We start from the raw sequence: 17,755 nt of genomic DNA, 5'->3' as shown, positions 1-17,755 counted from the left end.
TGCCCGCAAGCTGGCCTTTCCCCTTCTTGGGCGTCTCCGTCTCCAGAATTGTGGGGGACGCCCTCTTCATCCTTCCCTCATCAGGAGGAGGGTTGTTCTCCTCCTCCTCCTCATCATCGTTGTCATCTTCGGCGGCGGAGGAGCGGGTCTTGTCTTCGGACGTCACGTCTGAAGCGCCCTTGCGACGGGGGCCACTCCGGACCCCTTTGGCCTTCCCCTTGGCCTTCTTCGCCGGCGCCGTATAGGGTGCCGGCACCAGCATCTTCGCTAGACGCGGAATGACTGGTTCTTCAGGTAGCGGAGCCGGGCACTGGATCTTCTTCACCCTCTCCATCCATTCCTGAAGAAGCAGTGACAGTAAAAGTTCAGATTTCCTCCTTGAAACAAGCAAGTAGAGGACGCGTTAAAAACTTAGCTCGCTGGTGGGGTGGTTAACATCATGCCCATGGTCTGAATCCGTGGCTGGCGGTATCTCGTTGCCCTTGAAGAGCAACCTCCAGGGATCTTTGTGAGTGGTCTCGAAGAGCCTCTTCAGGGTATGGTGCTTCTTCGGATTGAACTTCCATAGCGGGAGGCTTCGGCTTTGGCACGGGAGAATCCGGCGAACTAGCATCAGCTGGATTATATCGACAAGTTTGACATTCTTGTCCACCATGCTCTGAACGCGCGTCTGTAGCGCTATCAGCTCGTCTGGCGAGCACCAGTTCGGGCTCTTCTTGACCCAGGAGGTGAGCCGCCTTGGAGCACTAGGGTTGAATTCGGCAGCGGCGGCCCAGTTGGTGTCGCGGAGTTCCGTAATGTAGAACCATTGTTTCTGCCATTCCTTGACAGTCTCCACGAAAGTGCCTTTCGGCCAGGAGACATTGGACACCTTACTCACCATGGCTCCTCCACACTCCGCATGCTGGCCATCCACCACCTTCGGCTTCATGTTGAAGACTTTGAGCCACAACCCGAAGTGGGGTTGGATGGGGAGGAAGGCCTCACACACGACGATGAACGCCGAGATGTCGAGGAAGGAGTTCGGGGATAGATCGTGAAAGTCTATCCCTTAATAGTACATCAGCCCACGGACGAAAGGGTGGAGTGGAAACCCTAGTCCGCGGAACAAATGTGGGATGGATACCACCCTCTCGCTGGGCTTCAGCGTGGGGACGACTCGTCCCTCGGCCGGTAGACGGTGGGCGATTTCCTTCGCCAAGTACCCGGCCGCCCGAAGCTCAGTAATGTCTTTCTCCTTGACGGAGGAGACCATCCACTTGCCTTGGCCTCCGGATCTGGACATGGCTGAGTGCTAGCTTAAGTGGGAAGAAGATGAGAACTTGGGCGCTGGAGGTCAAGGGTGGAAGGGCGTAGGAAGAGAGAAGGCGTGGGAGCAGAGGGGGGAATCCTTATCCCCTTATAAAGGAAGTAAATATCGAACGCCTCCCCACTCGCCCTAAAACTCGCCTATTCCCTTCGGGGGATCCCACAGAAACAACCTCTGCTTTAATGTGTCGGAATGCATCTTCACACAGGCATATGCCCGTGGAGCCCCTTCCAGGCATGCAGACCGCTTCCAGAGCGCCACCCGAGGTACAGTCTCCCACGACCGAGCTACTAGATCAAAGAAGATGGTCGGTAGCACCACTGCAGTCCACATCTTGTTGCAGTGGTCTTGGAGCGTCGACCTTGCGATGAGGAGAAGCTCCACCAGCTGCTTCATTTGATGATTTAGCAGCTCCGGGCGCGACGACACCGGGAATTGTTGCCAGAATGCCCTCTCCGCCTCGTGGCCCTCCAGCTTGTCGAAGTGCTGAGCGGCATCCAGTGCACTCTTCGGGAGATCCTCAAAGGCCTCTGTGGAGTGCCACAACTGGGTGAGCTCGACGAACCCTTTGATGCCAAACGCACATTGAAGTAAATATGGCTAACATGTGGCAATTTGCTCCACCTGCTGGAGCACCTCGCGGCTGGCCCTGGTTTGGGTCTGGAGCTTGGAGTGTGCTAAACGGAGATTTTTGAGCTCCTCGTGTGGTTTCTCCTCCTTGGCCTGAAGTGCATCATGCGCCTCATAGAAGCCCTTCTGGGGATTTTTTTTGGAAACTATCATGTTTTTATAGCAAATTTGGAAACTATATGACCTAATGCAAAAAAATCAGAACTATGACCCCGTCGGCCACATGTGGGCTGAAGAGGGTCTTTTCGGTCTAAACTTAGCCGAATAGGAATCTTCGGCCTATGTTTGACCGAAGATGGGCTTACCTGAGCCGAAAAGGACTCTTTTGTCAACAGTAGGCCGAAGAGTACTCTTTGGTAACGAGTAGGCCGAAGAGTCCCTAGGGCCCACCTTTTCATGTCAACGCTAGGCCGAAGCTACATGGCTGCACTCTTCAGCTTATGTTAGGCCGAAATGGTTTTTTATTTTCAATTTTGACTTATGAATGTTGTGCAACCATTGCCCATCTTAGAAATTGAAAAAAAATCGCGCAACCCTTTACCTCAATATTTTCCCGCCAACTCTTTCCCTCCATATGTTCCCGCCACCCGTTTCCCGCCAACCCTTTCCCGCTATAAGTTCCCGCCAACCCTTTCCCTCCATACCACAGTCATTCTTTCCCGCCATTTTCTTCTCTCTACCTATAAAACCCCCTTCACACGAAGGTGGATAAGCAGTCCATTTTAGTGTAGTCAAGATGTCCGATTATCCTTTTCATCGTAGTTTTCACCCTGGGATGAGCAAATGTCTTATGAGGCTAGCCACCGATTTTAGGATGGACAATAGGATAGTTCCATGGGATGAACTCATCGGTAGTGACACCATACTGAATGAGTTGGCTCACGCATTACGTAGGTCTGGGTGGACCGAAGGACCTATGAGGAGGTACGTAAAGTACTTCTTAGGTTATATGGAAGGTGAAAGAAGGTAGCACAGACGAAGAGTGAAACTTTCATAAGGACTGCAGCAGAGCATACATATTTATGGACTGCCGACAGCGAAGACGAAGAAGATATCTTCATGCCGAGCACCAAGGCCAAGAGTACCACACCGTCGAACGGCAAGAGTACCGCATTGTCGAAGGGCAAGAGTGTTGCATCGGCGAAGGGCAAGAGTACCGCATCGTCGAAGGGCAAGAGTGCAGCATCGATGGAGGATGCCAATTAATGATGCCTTCATGTAGTATGTAAGCTATATTTTTTTAAGTTCATCCCTACCATTTAATTCAGGTGTACTTGTATCTTAATTATCGGTTACAGTTTCTTTGGAAATGTAACTGGAATAACAATGCGAATTAATAGTAATATGTCTCTCGCATACATAAAATGATATATGTCTCCTTATTAGATAAAAGCAAGTGCAATAGTAACACATACATGAAGCATGTCTCATACATAGATACTGACTCACACATGCGAATAGTCTGAAACTAACATAGATAATGACTCATACATAGATACCCATATCACTGCGGGGGACAACGACGAATCTGGGTCTTTCTCGGGCGAGGACCAGAAGGCGATAAGCGTTGCGGCGGTGGACGAGGCTCTCGAAAACCACGACCATACATAACCTCGCCTGTCACTGTCTGTGTCTCCTACGACGGTGGTGGCGGTGGAGTGTGAAACACTATCTATGAGAAGTCATAAGTGTTTGCAGCTTGGTCATCATCATCGTCGTCGCCCTCTAAGAACGAAGCACCACCACTAAGCATCGGTGACTGCATTGAATGCATGAACAGCTGCGACTAGCTCCCGATGCAGTAATGTAAAACATGTAAAATTGATTTGCGAAAGTACAATGTTGAAAAGAATGTAGTAAGTAGTGTTACCTAGTTCCATCTGCTGATGCCAGTAAGCGCTCCCTGGTTGTGAAGGAGGTGGTTGATGCCAGGAAGAGCTTCCTGGCTATGAAGGATGAGGTTCTCAATGGTGCATAGAGGGTCGTGGTTCTGAATGGTGCACAGAGGGCCGTGGTTCTAAATGTTGTAGAGAGGGACGTGTCGGACAATGTGCTGGACGAGGAACTGCAACATCCGAAGATCGTCTACACGTACAGCTGCGTAAATCCCACATAGCTTGTCATCAAGACACCTCAACCATGAGACGTGCTCTCGCGGTGGGATAGTATCTCCCCTGTGAAAGCGCTGCATTAAAGCGGAAACCTCCTCTCGCACCTCGCTTGGCAAGTCACCCTGTACACGAAGAGTTAACCAATTAGATCCTTGTTGTATGGCACACAACACGGATAGTTAACCAATTGAATATGTCCAGGTTAAGAAAAGACTTAACATATGAGAACCATGGCACGTACCGCGTGGTGTCTAGTTCCCACAATAGATGCAGTTGGGTACATATCACTGGTGAGAGGGGCTTCGATCTGATCGGGAGCTGCTGATGGAACCAAGTAGATTTTTATTGAATGTCGCCAATGCTACAGATACAACCCGAACTTGTCCCAGTCAAAGGGCCGAACCTCATCACAGATATTTGTCGGCACGGTAGTCCATTCGTCAACATAAGGGGTAATGCTCTTGTAACGCCCACGATGCGGCTATATCTCCCACGTGTCGAGGCACGACTTAGAGGCATAACCGCATAGTGGTTTTATCGCAAGAAGGGTCATCTTCACACAATCCCATGTAATGAACAAGAATGGGATAAAGAGTTGGCTTACAATCGCCACTTCACACAATGCATAAATATAAATCATACATCATCCAAAATACATACATATAGACCGACTACGGTCAAGATCCAGATGAAAATAAGATAACCCCAAATGCTAGATCCCCGATCGTCCCAACTGGGCTCCACTACTGATCATCAGGAAAAGACACATAGTAACGACCACGTTCCTCATCGAACTCCCACTTGAGGTCGATCCCATCATCTGCACTGGCATCGTCGGCACCTGCAACTGTTTTGGTAGAATCTGTGAGTCACGAGGATTCAACAATCTCACACCCGCGAGATCAAGACTATTTAAGCTTATAGGAAAGGATGGTGTAATAAGGTGGAGCTGCAGCAGGCAATAAGCATATATGGTGGCTAACTTGCGCAAATGAGAGCGAGAAGAGAAGCAACGGAACGGTCGTCATCTAGCAATGACCAAGAAGTGATCCTGAACTCCTACTTACGTCATAGTAACTCATACCGTGTTCACCTCCCAGACTCCGCCGAGAAGAGACCATCACGGCTACACACACGGTTGATGTATTTTAATTGGGTCAAGTGACAAGTTATCTACAACCCGACATTAACAAATTCCCATCTGCCTCATAACCGCGGGCACGGCTTTCGAAAGATAATATCCTGCAGGGGTGTCCCAACTTAGCCCATCATAAGCTCTCACGGTCAACGAAGGATAAACCTTCTCCCGGAAAGACCCGATCAGTCTCGGAATCCCGGTTTACAAGACATTTCGACAATGGTAAAACAAGGCTAGCAAAGCCACCCGAATGTGCCGACAAATCCCGATAGGAGCTGCACATATCTCGTTCTCAGGGCACACCGGATGGGCAAGATGTCGGGTTGGCATAGACCCTGGTTGCCCAGGGGGCGCCGGACATCGCCCAGTTTGGGCTAGCACTCGAAGGAGCACTGGTCCGGGGGTTTAAAATAAAGATGACCCTCGGGCTCGCGAAAACCCGGGGGAAAAGGCTTAGGTGGCAAATGGTAAAACCAAGGTTGGGCCTTGCTGGAGGAGTTTTATTCAAGGCGAACTGTCAAGGGGGTCCCATAAATCACCCGACCGCGTAAGGAACGCAAACTCAAGGAACATAATACCGGTATGACAGAAACTAGGGCGGCAAGAGTGGAACAAAACACCAGGCATAAGGCCAAGCCTTCCACCCTTTACCAAAAAATATATAGATGCATTAATTAAATAAGAGATATTGTGATATCCCAACATATCCATGTTCCGACATGGAACAAACTTCAACTTCACCTGCAACTAGCAACGCTATAAGAAGGGCTGAGCAAAAGCGGTAAATTAGCCAAACAATGGTTTGCTAGGAAAGGATGGTTAGGGGCCGACATGGAAAAATGGGAGACATGATGTAGCAAGTGATAGGTAGCGCAGCATGGCAATAGAGCGAACAACTAGCAAAGCAAAGATAGAAGTGATTTTGAGGGGTGGTCATCTTGCCTGCAAGTTTCTCAGAGTTGTCGAAAGCTTGATCCTCGTAAGCGTACTCAACAGGTTCCTCGTTCACGAACTCGTCTCCTGGCTCTACCCAAGACAAGAACATAAACAAACGGAACCACAATCAACCACGAGAAATGCACAAGCATCATGATGCAAAACATGTATGATATGCAAGATATGATATGCGATGCATATGCGTGCTCCAGAAGGAAAATGATGAACAAGGCAGTAACTTTGCAAACCAAGCATGCCACTGGAAAGATGAGATGATTTCGGTCGAAATCGATATAAATATCACCGGAAACGGATGCACGGTTTGCAAATGGCGGGCAAAACAAGAATGACACGAATCTGCGATTAACAGCATGATAGCACTTAAAATGCAACACGCAACAATGCTACAACACTCTAACATAGCAACAAAGCATATGACAGTAATCTACAGGAGATGCTTGACAAAATATGAACACTGAGCTACGGCTAGATCACAACATATCAAGCTCAAACAAGCATGGCAAAAGTGCAAAAGATAACAGGTTCACAGACTTGGTGAAATTACTGGACATGGCAGAAACAGCATCAGGTAGCAATGTTCAGAGCACGAAATCAACATGCTACAGGAACTTAACATAGCAAAATAAGGCATGGAAGTATTCTACTAAATGCATATGACAAAAGTCCCTTACTGACCATAAGCCAATAAGGACCAGAAGATATGATGGCAAGCATGTAAACATAGCAAGTTTCGTTATCAGGTTTCAGACTCAGCAGAAAAACAGAGCATGGCACAAACAATAATATGTAGGCCTCTTTGTGAGCTTGATGCACTCACTACAGAGCAATGCATGACAAAAAAATCATACCTACAGCAAGATGGCATGCTTATGAAGCTATCCATGGCAAGAACAAAAGCATAGCATGTATGGATCAACTACAACAAGCTTGGCAAAAGTGAATATCATGTTAAGAATCTGCCAGAAATATTTTATAGCAAAATTAGAGCAAGATTGAGTCATGCTATAGCACTCCAAAATTGCAAAAAAAATGCCGGAATGGATCAATTACAACAATATCTACAAAACATCCTTACTGAACATCTCCAAAATATGCATGGATCTCTCTGTAGCATCAAGTTTACATGGCAACAAAATAACAGCAGACAAAGACGAGAAATTACCAAGTCCCTGAAATCAGAAACATTATGGGGCCTAGTTTGCATGGTTGTGCTAGTCACCATAAAGATCACAAAAATACATGGCATTCACCACTGGATATATGGCATGGCATACAACAAAACACATGTAGAGTTCATGCCCATAAGATGCACAGTATAAATGATAAAAAAATAACAAATCTCCAAGTTCTGCTAAGAACCAGTAGATAACAGCAACTAGCCCTCTTGCAACAGAGATTTGGGCATCAAGATGACCTCTAATGAACATGGTGCAATTGAACAAAATGTAGAGCATCACGAGACGAACAATTTCACATATTGCACGCGTGAAACGAAGCTACATGTAAAGAGTTATGCAATGATGAAAAATGCACCAGAACGTGAAGGTTTCCAGACTTAGAGAGATTTTGAGGGGGCCTCGGGGTCAACCTTCGCAGTTGACCCAGATCGGATCGAGGCCGGGCGTCGTCGCCGGAGCCGAGGTCGCCGGCGCGAGGGAGGCCGAGGGGGGCGGCGAGGAGGCGCCGGAGGGGGCATGCCGGCGCGGTGGAGGAGAGGGCGGCGTGGGTCACCGGAGTGGAGGCCGCGGGCAGAGGCGGGGTCGCCGGACGGCGGCGCGGCGGAGGCCGGCGACGGCGCGGGCAGGTGGCGGGGCAGCGGGTGCGGCGGCGCCGGCGGAGAGGCAGGCGGCGGCGCGCAGGCCGGCGACGGGGGAGGCGCGCGGGCGCGGCCCGGAGGAGAGGGCGCGGTTGCGGGCGGCGTACGGGTCGGCGGCAGAGAACGGCGGTGGAGCACCACGTGTCAGCTTCCGGTAGGGCGGGGCGCGGCGGCGGACGCGTCCGGTCCGATCCGGACGTGTCCGGCGGCGGAGAGGGAACGGAGCTAGGGTTGGACTGCGCGAAAATCTCGGGGGTCTCACATATTTATAGGTAGAGGGAGCTAGGAGAGTCCAAATGAGGTGCGGTTTTCGCCCACATGATCGTGATCGAACAACCTACAGCATGGTAGAGAGTTTGTTGGGTTTTGGGCTGGTTTTCAGGGGGGTTTTGCTGCAACACACAAATGGACTTTGCGGTAACCCGGTTAACCGTTGGAGTACCAAACGACCTCCAAATGGAACGAAACTTGACCGGTGGTTTCCCGGTGGTATACCAAGGCCACTTGACAAGCCTCGGTCCATTCCGAGAATGTTTGACACCCGCACACGAAAGAAAACAAGAGGGGTGCACCGGAGGAGGTGGGAGCGCCGGATTAGAAAACGGACAACGGGGACAATGCTCGGATGCATGAGACGAACACGTATGCAAATGCAATGCACATGATGACATGATATGAAATGCATGACAAAAAAAAATGCAAAACGAAAGACAAAACCCGACCACGAAGGGAATATCATAGCACATAGCCGAAAATGGCAAGAGTTGGAGTTACAAATGTGGAAAGTTACATCCGGGGTGTTACAACACTACACCACTACGAGAGGATCTCGTCCCGAGATCTAGGACTTAAATAATTCCGGATATTCGGAACGGAGATGGTCCTCGCGTTCCCAGGTGGCTTCCCGGTCGGAATGGTGCGACCACTTCACTTTTAGGAATTTGATTGACTTGTTGCGAGTCTTGTGCTCAGTTTCTTCAAGAATAGCAACGGGGTGCTCATGATAAGACAAATCTTCTTGGAGGTCAATCTCTTCGAAGTTGATAGTGCGCTCAGGCGTCTTGAAGCACTTGCGGAGCTGTGACACGTGGAACACATCGTGCACGTTCGCGAAGTTGGAAGGAAGCTCAAGTTGATAGGCGAGGTCGCCTCTTTTGCCAATGATCTTGAAAGGACCCACGTATCTAGGGGCAAGCTTCCCTTTGATACCGAAGCGACGAGTGCCTTTCATTGGAGAGACGCGGAGGTAGACATGGTCTCCGATCTCGAAAGCCAAATCACGGTGCTTACTATCATAGTAACTCTTCTGGCGCGATTGCGCGGCTTTGAGATTATCACGGATGACTTTACACATTTCTTCAGCTTCTGTGATTAAGTCATTGCCAAGAAGTTGGCGTTCACCAGTCTCTGACCAATTGAGAGGAGTACGGCACTTTCTGCCATAGAGAATCTCGAATGGGGCCTTGCCCGAACTCGCTTGGAAGCTGTTGTTGTAGGAGAATTCAGCATATGGAAGGCAATCTTCCCATTTCATGCCAAAGGAAATGACACAAGCCCTGAGCATATCTTCAAGAATTTGATTGACTCGCTCGACTTGACCACTAGTTTGAGGATGGAAAGCTATGCTGAAGCGAATGTTTGTGCCCATGGCCTTCTGGAAGGAGTCCCAGAACTTAGAGGTGAAGATGATTCCACGATCTGAAGAAATCAATTGTGGAATGCCGTGCAAGGAGACAATTCTGGAGGTGTATAGCTCTGCCAACTGAGCTGCTGTGATAGATTCTTTGATTGGAAGGAAATGAGCCACTTTAGAAAGCTTGTCAATGACAACGAAGATAGCATCATTTCCACGCTTGGACTTTGGAAATCCAGTCACGAAGTCCATTTCGATATGATCAAACTTCCTTTCTGGGATAGCAAGAGGTTGGAGGAGAACAGCTGGTCGTTGGTGTTCTGCTTTCACTCTTTGACAGACATCACATTCATTCATGAATTGAGCGATTTCTCGCTTCATTCGAGTCCACCAATACGACTGCTTGAGGTCATGATACATCTTCATACTTCCAGGATGAATGGAAAGGAGAGAATTGTGCGCCTCGTTCATTATGACTTTCCTTAGATCACCTTTAGGAACCACAATCCGGTCCTCGAAGAATAAAGTGTCTCTGTCATCAATGCGATAGCACTTGTATTTGGAAAGACCCTTGTCGATACCACATTTCACCTTCTTCACCATGGCATCAAGGAGTTGTGCCTCACGAATTTGATCTTCCAAAGCAGGAGAGACTATGAGGTTGGCAAGAAAGCCTTGAGGAACAACTTGGAGATTCAACTTGCGGAAAGCTTCACAAAGATCCGGTTGGAAAGGCTTGAGAATTAGACTGTTGCAATAAGCCTTCCTGCTTAAAGCATCTGCAATGACATTTGCTTTGCCTGGAGTATACTAAATACTCGGATTGTACTCTTGAATCATTTCGACCCATCGAGTCTGTCTGAGGTTGAGGTTGGGCTGAGTGAAGATGTACTTGAGACTCTTGTGATCGGTGAAAATGTCCACTTGTCTTCCCAACAAGAGATGTCTCCACGTTATTAATGCATGGACAACTGCCGCCAACTCAAGATCGTGAGTGGGGTAGTTCTTCTCGTTGGGCTTTAACTGACGAGAGGTATAGGCCACAACTTTCTTCTCTTGCATTAACACAGCACCGAGACCTTGGAGAGAAGCATCACAGAAAACTTCAAATGGCTTGGATTCGTCAGGAGGAGTTAAGACAGGAGCTGTGACTAGTTTCTCTTTGAGAGTGTTGAAAGCAACATCACACTCAGGAGACCAGACATATTTCATATGCTTCTGGAGGAGATTGGAAAGAGGCTTTGCAATCTTAGAGAAATTCTCAACGAATCTTCGGCAATAGCTTGCAAGACCAAGAAAACTGCGGAGCTGCTTGACATTCTCAGGAGGTTCCCAATTCACAATTGCGGACACCTTCTCGGGGTTAACAGCGATGCCCTTGGCAGAGATGATGTGAACAAGGAAAAGAACTTCATCGAGCCAAAACTCACATTTGGAGAACTTCGCATAGAATTGATACTCTCTGAGCTTGTCGAGCACCAATCGCAAATGTTTGGCATGATCTTCTTATTCTTGGAGAAGACCAAGATATCATCGAGATACACCAGGACGAATTCATTGGTATAGGGGTTGAAGATGAAATTCATCATCCGAGAGAATACTGGAGGAGCATTGACAAGGCCGAAAGACACGACAGTATATTCACAAGAACCAAAACTTGTTCTGAAAGCTGTCTTGGGAATATCTTCTTCACGAATGCGAATCTGATGATAACCCATACGAAGGTCAAGCTTCGAGAAAACTTTAGCACCTTTGAGTTGCTCGAATAGCTCATTGATGTTGGGAAGTGGATACTTGTTCTTGATTGTCTTCTTGTTCAATGGACGGTAGTCGACACAAAGTCGGTCCGTGCCATCCTTCTTCTTTACAAAAAGAACACCACAACCCCATGGAGAAGAACTCGGTCTGATCAAACCCAGATGCTCTTGTTCATCGAGCTGTTTCTTCAATTCCTTCAGCTCGTTGGGTCCAAGCTTGTATGGACGCTTGCAAACGGGTTCAGTTCCCGGCTCAAGATCGATAACGAACTCAACTGGCCGGTGAGGAGGCATACCCGGAAGCTCTTCTGGAAAGACATCTTGATACTCACAAACGACTGGAATTTGAGAGATGGCATTCAATTCGCCCTTCTCATTGAGAGAAAAAAACCGAATGGTTTCATCACGAGTGGCATAAATAATTACATCCTCAGAAGAGTGTGTCAATTGAATTTCCCTGCCAGCACAATCAAGTTGAGCCTTGTGCTTAGAAAGCCAGTCCATCCCGAGAATTAGATCAATATCCGAGTCACCAAGAACCATTAGAGAAGACGGAAATTTATAATTGCCCATCTTGATAGAAACATCGGGAGCCATCATTTTGGTATTCATGAATAATCCCGGAGAGGAAACCGCTATCGGCTTAGGCAGATCAACAGTATGGAAATTGTTTATGGATGCAAAAGGTCTTGATATGAAAGAAATAGATGCACCAGTATCAAACAAGACTTTTGCAGGAATATCATTAACAGGAAGATTACCCATAATCACATCAGTAGATTCCTCCGCTTGAGCTGCATTCATCATGTTCACCTTTGCAGACTTTGGATTATGCTTGACCACTGCATTGCTGGAAGATCTGACTGGAGGAGGAGGAGGAAGACGCCTTTGGTTGAAGCACTTGTTAGCATAGTGACCTTTCTGCTGACACTTGTTGCAAGTAACCTCTGAGAGTGGACGGTGATAAGGAGCATTGGACTTTGGAGCTTGATTCTGAGACTTGTTCTGATAGCCAGAGTTGGAAGAGTTGGAAGAACCATGGCCACCTTTGTTCTTCTGCTGGTAAGGCTGGCGAAACGGAGGAGGAGGAGGCAACCAGAACTTCTGTTGCTTAGCTGCCACAAGTGAGGAAGAAGAAGACTGAACTGCGTCCCTGACTCTTTTCTTAGAAGCCTCACACTTGAGCTGAGCAGCCTCTTGCTTCAGTGCCATGTTATAGAATTGATCAAACTGAGTAGGCTCAACAAGAACGAGAGCTAACTGCAGATCCTCTCTAAGGCCACCTCTGAAGTGATAGATCATGCTCTTTTCATCAGGAACGTCTTGTTTAGCGAAGCGAGCAAGTTTCTGAAACTGAATGTTGAATTGATACACTGACATGTTGCCTTCCTTGAGATTGCGGAACTCCTCACGCTTGCTCTCAACAACACTTTGTGGAATGTGGTGCGCTTTGAAGTCCCGACAGAAGTCAGTCCAAGTGATCACACGACCTCCTCTGGAATCTTTGTATTGCTGAGACCAGTCAGCAGCTTGGTCCTTGAGCTGGAAAGAAGCGAACTTGACATAGTCCTCAGGCCTGACATTGCTACATTCAAAATGCTTGTTGATGTCCACGAGCCAATCATCGGCATCCATGGCCTCGGCACAGTAGCTGAAAGACTTGGGCTGATTTGTGAGAAACTGGTTGAGGGTAGCGAAGTGAGGCTCATTGTTGCCTTGACCTTGATTGCCTTGATTGCCTTGCCCTTGGTTGCGTTCTTGCAAGAGTTGCAGAATCATCTGAGCATTGGCGTTGGTGGCTGCCATGATAGCTTGCCATGCCTCCGGAGGCGGAGGTGGTGGCGGAGGGTTCGCTTGACTCCCTTCATTGCGATCCGGATTCTGACGCGTTGGCGGAGCCATCCTGAAGAGGGTGACATCCGTTAGCATCTTGATAGACAAATAGATAAGTAGAATCAATGGATAGAAATTCGCAACATATAGTCTTCACAATAAACATTCGAACGAAGATGAACGAATGAATTCCATAGTAAATCATCACACTTCCATAAATTGAGAAGCCACTTAGAAAAAGATATGGAATCAACATTTGATTACGAAGCAACTCGAATACCACAATTGAAAACAAAACAAAGTATTGGCTTGCAGAATAAGCCGGAACAAACATATGATAGAAATTTCGTCCGAAGTTTTCGTGGTGGGGCCCACACGGGCTCAATCGTACAGCACCATCATGTACAAGGCTGTGCACATGACATACGAAGCGTCCCCGAGCCGGCATAGCCAAGGACTCTTTAAGACACTACGAGACCACTGTAAAACCAACCGTGTACAGGCGGACCACTAGACGTCGAACCCCAATCTCATATCATGCGTCTGTCGGAAAGATATCCTAAGGCTACTTGAATTCCCACTTATAAACTCCCGAAACTTTCTGGTTATGCAATCTGGTGTTGGGGATACAGGGGACACAAAATATATCACCCAAACTAGCAATCCCTAGATCCAGCTGTATCCATCCGTCAACACATAACCAAGATCCCTTCGGAAATCGTTTACCTCAACCTTCGAAAAGCATCTGTTATACAAGTTATGGCAATACTCCTGAACTCCCGCCCCAGTACTGGGTGGCGTCGAGGTGATCTCACCAACAACTGCATAAAAGAGATTTCGATGTCGGCGAAACTCAGGTATTCCAGAACTGCAACGATAAAATTGTGACGACAACACCTCGGAGCTCAACTCCCCGGGACACTGCCACAACCCCTAAATGTCAGGAGGCACCAAGAACAATGTTCTCGTCACAAAACCATCGGAACGATTCTAAGATACCAGCGTGATCCTAATTTTTTTGTGAAATTTGAGGAGAGAAGAGTCAAAACTTCTACGTCAGGAGACCTCACCAGAGTGACGAAGGGACTGAGGAGTAAAAAGAATCCTACTCTCCGATATATATAATCCTAAGACACAAAACATTTTTTGTTCTAGACTCAACAACGCCAGCGATTCGATCAAGCAGGGGGCTCCTAAGTCGGGGATGGCTGTGATTACCAACTTGTAACGCCCATGATGCGGCTATATCTCCCACGTGTCGAGGCATGACTTAGAGGCATAACCGCATAGTGGTTTTGTCGCAAGAAGGGTCATCTTCACACAATCCCATGTAATGAACAAGAATGGGATAAAGAGTTGGCTTACAATCGCCACTTCACACAATGCATAAATATAAATCCTACATCATCCAAAATACATACATATAGACCGACTACGGTCAAGATCCAGATGAAAATAAGATAACCCCAAATGCTAGATCCCCGATCGTCCCAACTGGGCTCCACTACTGATCATCAGGAAAAGACACATAGTAACGACCACGTTCCTCATCGAACTCCCACTTGAGGTCGATCCCATCATCTGCACTGGCATCGTCGGCACCTGCAACTGTTTTGGTAGAATCTGTGAGTCACGAGGATTCAACAATCTCACACCCGCGAGATCAAGACTATTTAAGCTTATAGGAAAGGATGGTGTAATAAGGTGGAGCTACAGCAGGCAATAAGCATATATGGTGGCTAACTTGCGCAAATGAGAGCGAGAAGAGAAGCAACGGAACGGTCGTCATCTAGCAATGACCAAGAAGTGATCCTGAACTCCTACTTACGTCATACATAACTCAGACCGTGTTCACCTCCCGGACTCTGCCGAGAAGAGACCATCACGGCTACATACACGGTTGATGTATTTTAATTGGGTCAAGTGACAAGTTCTCTACAACCGGACATTAACAAATTCCCATCTGCCTCATAACCGCGGGCACGGCTTTCAAAAGATAATACCCTGCAGGGGTGTCCCAACTTAGCCCATCATAAGCTCTCACGGTCAACGAAGGATAAACCTTCTCCCGGAAAGACCCGATCAGTCTCGGAATCCCGGTTTACAAGACATTTCGACAATGGTAAAACAAGGCCAGCAAAGCCACCCGAATGTGCCGACAAATCCCGATAGGAGCTGCACATATCTCGTTCTCAGGGCACACCGGATGGGCAAGACGTCGGGTTGGCATAGACCCTGGTTGCCCAGGGGGCGCCGGACATCGCCCAGTTTGGGCCAGCACTCGAAGGAGCACTGGTCCGGGGGTTTAAAATAAAGATGACCCTCGGGCTCGCGAAAACCCGGGGGAAAAGGCTTAGGTGGCAAATGGTAAAACCAAGGTTGGGCCTTGCTGGAGCAGTTTTATTCAAGGCGAACTGTCAAGGGGGTCCCATAAATCACCCGACCACGTAAGGAACGCAAACTCAAGGAACATAATACCGGTATGACAGAAACTAGGGCGGCAAGAGTGGAACAAAACACCAGGCATAAGGCCGAGCCTTCCACCCTTTACCAAAAAATATATAGATGCATTAATTAAATAAGAGATATTGTGATATCCCAACATATCCATGTTCTGACATGGAACAAACTTCAACTTCACCTGCAACTAGCAACGCTATAAGAAGGGCTGAGCAAAAGCGGTAACTTAGCCAAACAACGGTTTGCTAGGAAAGGATGGTTAGGGGCCGACATGGAAAAATGGGAGACATGATGTAGCAAGTGATAGGTAGCGCAGCATGGCAATAGAGCGAACAACTACCAAAGCAAAGATAGAAGTGATTTCGAGGGGTGGTCATCTTGCCTGCAAGGTTCTCAGAGTTGTCGAAAGCTTGATCCTCGTAAGCGTACTCAACAGGTTCCTCGTTCACGAACTCGTCTCCCGGCTCTACCCAAGACAGGAACACAAACAAACGGAACCACAATCAATCACGAGAAATGCACAAGCATCATGATGCAAAACATGTATGATATGCAAGATATGATATGCGATGCATATGCGTGCTCCGGAAGGAAAATGATGAACAAGGCAGTAACTTGGCAAACCAAGCATGCCACTGGAAAGATGAGATGATTTCGGTCGAAATCGATATAAAGATCACCGGAAACGGATGCACGGTTTGCAAATGGCGGGCAAAACAAGAATGACACGAATCTGCGATTAACAGCATGATAGCACTTCAAATGCAACACGCAACAATGCTACAGCACTCTAACATAGCAACAAAGCATATGACAGTAATCTACAGGAGATGCTTGACAAAAGATGAACACCGAGCTACGGCTAGATCACAACATATCAAGCTCAAACAAGCATGGCAAAAGTGCAAAAGATAACAGGTTCACAGACTTGGTGAAATTACTGGACATGGCAGAAACAGCATCAGGTAGCAATGTTCAGAGCACGAAATCAACATGCTACAGGAACGTAACATAGCAAAATAAGGCATGGCAGTATTCTACTAAATGCATATGACAAAAGTCCCTTACTGACCATAAGCCAATAAGGACCAGAAGATACGATGGCAAGCATGTAAACATAGCATGTTTCGTTATCTGGTTTCAGACTTAGCAGAAAAACAGAGCATGGCACAAACAATAATATGTAGGCCTCTTTGTGAGCTTGATGCACTCACTACAGAGCAATGCATGACAAAACAATCATACCTACAGCAAGATGGCATGCTTATGAAGCTATCCATGGCAAGAACAAAAGCACAGCATGTATGGATCAACTACAACAAGCTTGGCAAAAGTGAATATCATGTTAAGAATCTGCCAGAAATATTTTATAGCAAAATTAGAGCAAGATTGAGTCATGCTATAGCACTCCAAAATTGCAAAAAAATGCCGGAATGGATCAATTACAACAATATCTACAAAACATCCTTACTGAACATCTCCAAAATATGCATGGATCTCTCTGTAGCATCAAGTTTACATGGCAACAAAATAACAGCAAAGACTTGAGAAATTACTAAGTCCCTGAAATCAGAAACATTACGGGGCCTAGTTTGCATGCTTGTGCTAGTCACCACAGAGATCACAGAAATAAATGGCATACACCACTGGATAGATGGCATGTCATACAAGAAAACACATGTAGAGTTCATGCCCATAAGATGCACAGAATAAATGATACAAAAATAACAAATCTCCAAGTTCTGCTAAGAACCAGCAGATAACAGCAATTAGCCCTCTTGCAACAGAGATTTGGGCATCAAGATGACCTCTAATGAACATGGTGCAATTGAACAAAATGTAGAGCATCACGAGACGAACAATTTGACATATTGCACGCGCGAAACGAAGCTACATATAAAGAGTTATACAATGATGAAAAATGCACCAGAACGTGAAAGTTTCCAGACTTAGAGATTTTGAGGGGGGCTCGGGGTCAACCTTCGCAGTTGACCCAGATCGGATCGAGGCCGGGCGTCGTCGCCGGAACCGAGGTCGCCGGCGCGAGGGAGGCCGAGGGGGGCGGCGAGGAGGCGCCGGAGGGGGCATGCCCGCGCGGTGGAGGAGAGGGC

This window comes from Triticum aestivum, chromosome 5D (assembly GCF_018294505.1).
Source record: "Triticum aestivum cultivar Chinese Spring chromosome 5D, IWGSC CS RefSeq v2.1, whole genome shotgun sequence".
NCBI lineage: Eukaryota > Viridiplantae > Streptophyta > Magnoliopsida > Poales > Poaceae > Triticum > Triticum aestivum.
This window is presented reverse-complemented; position numbering follows the sequence as displayed.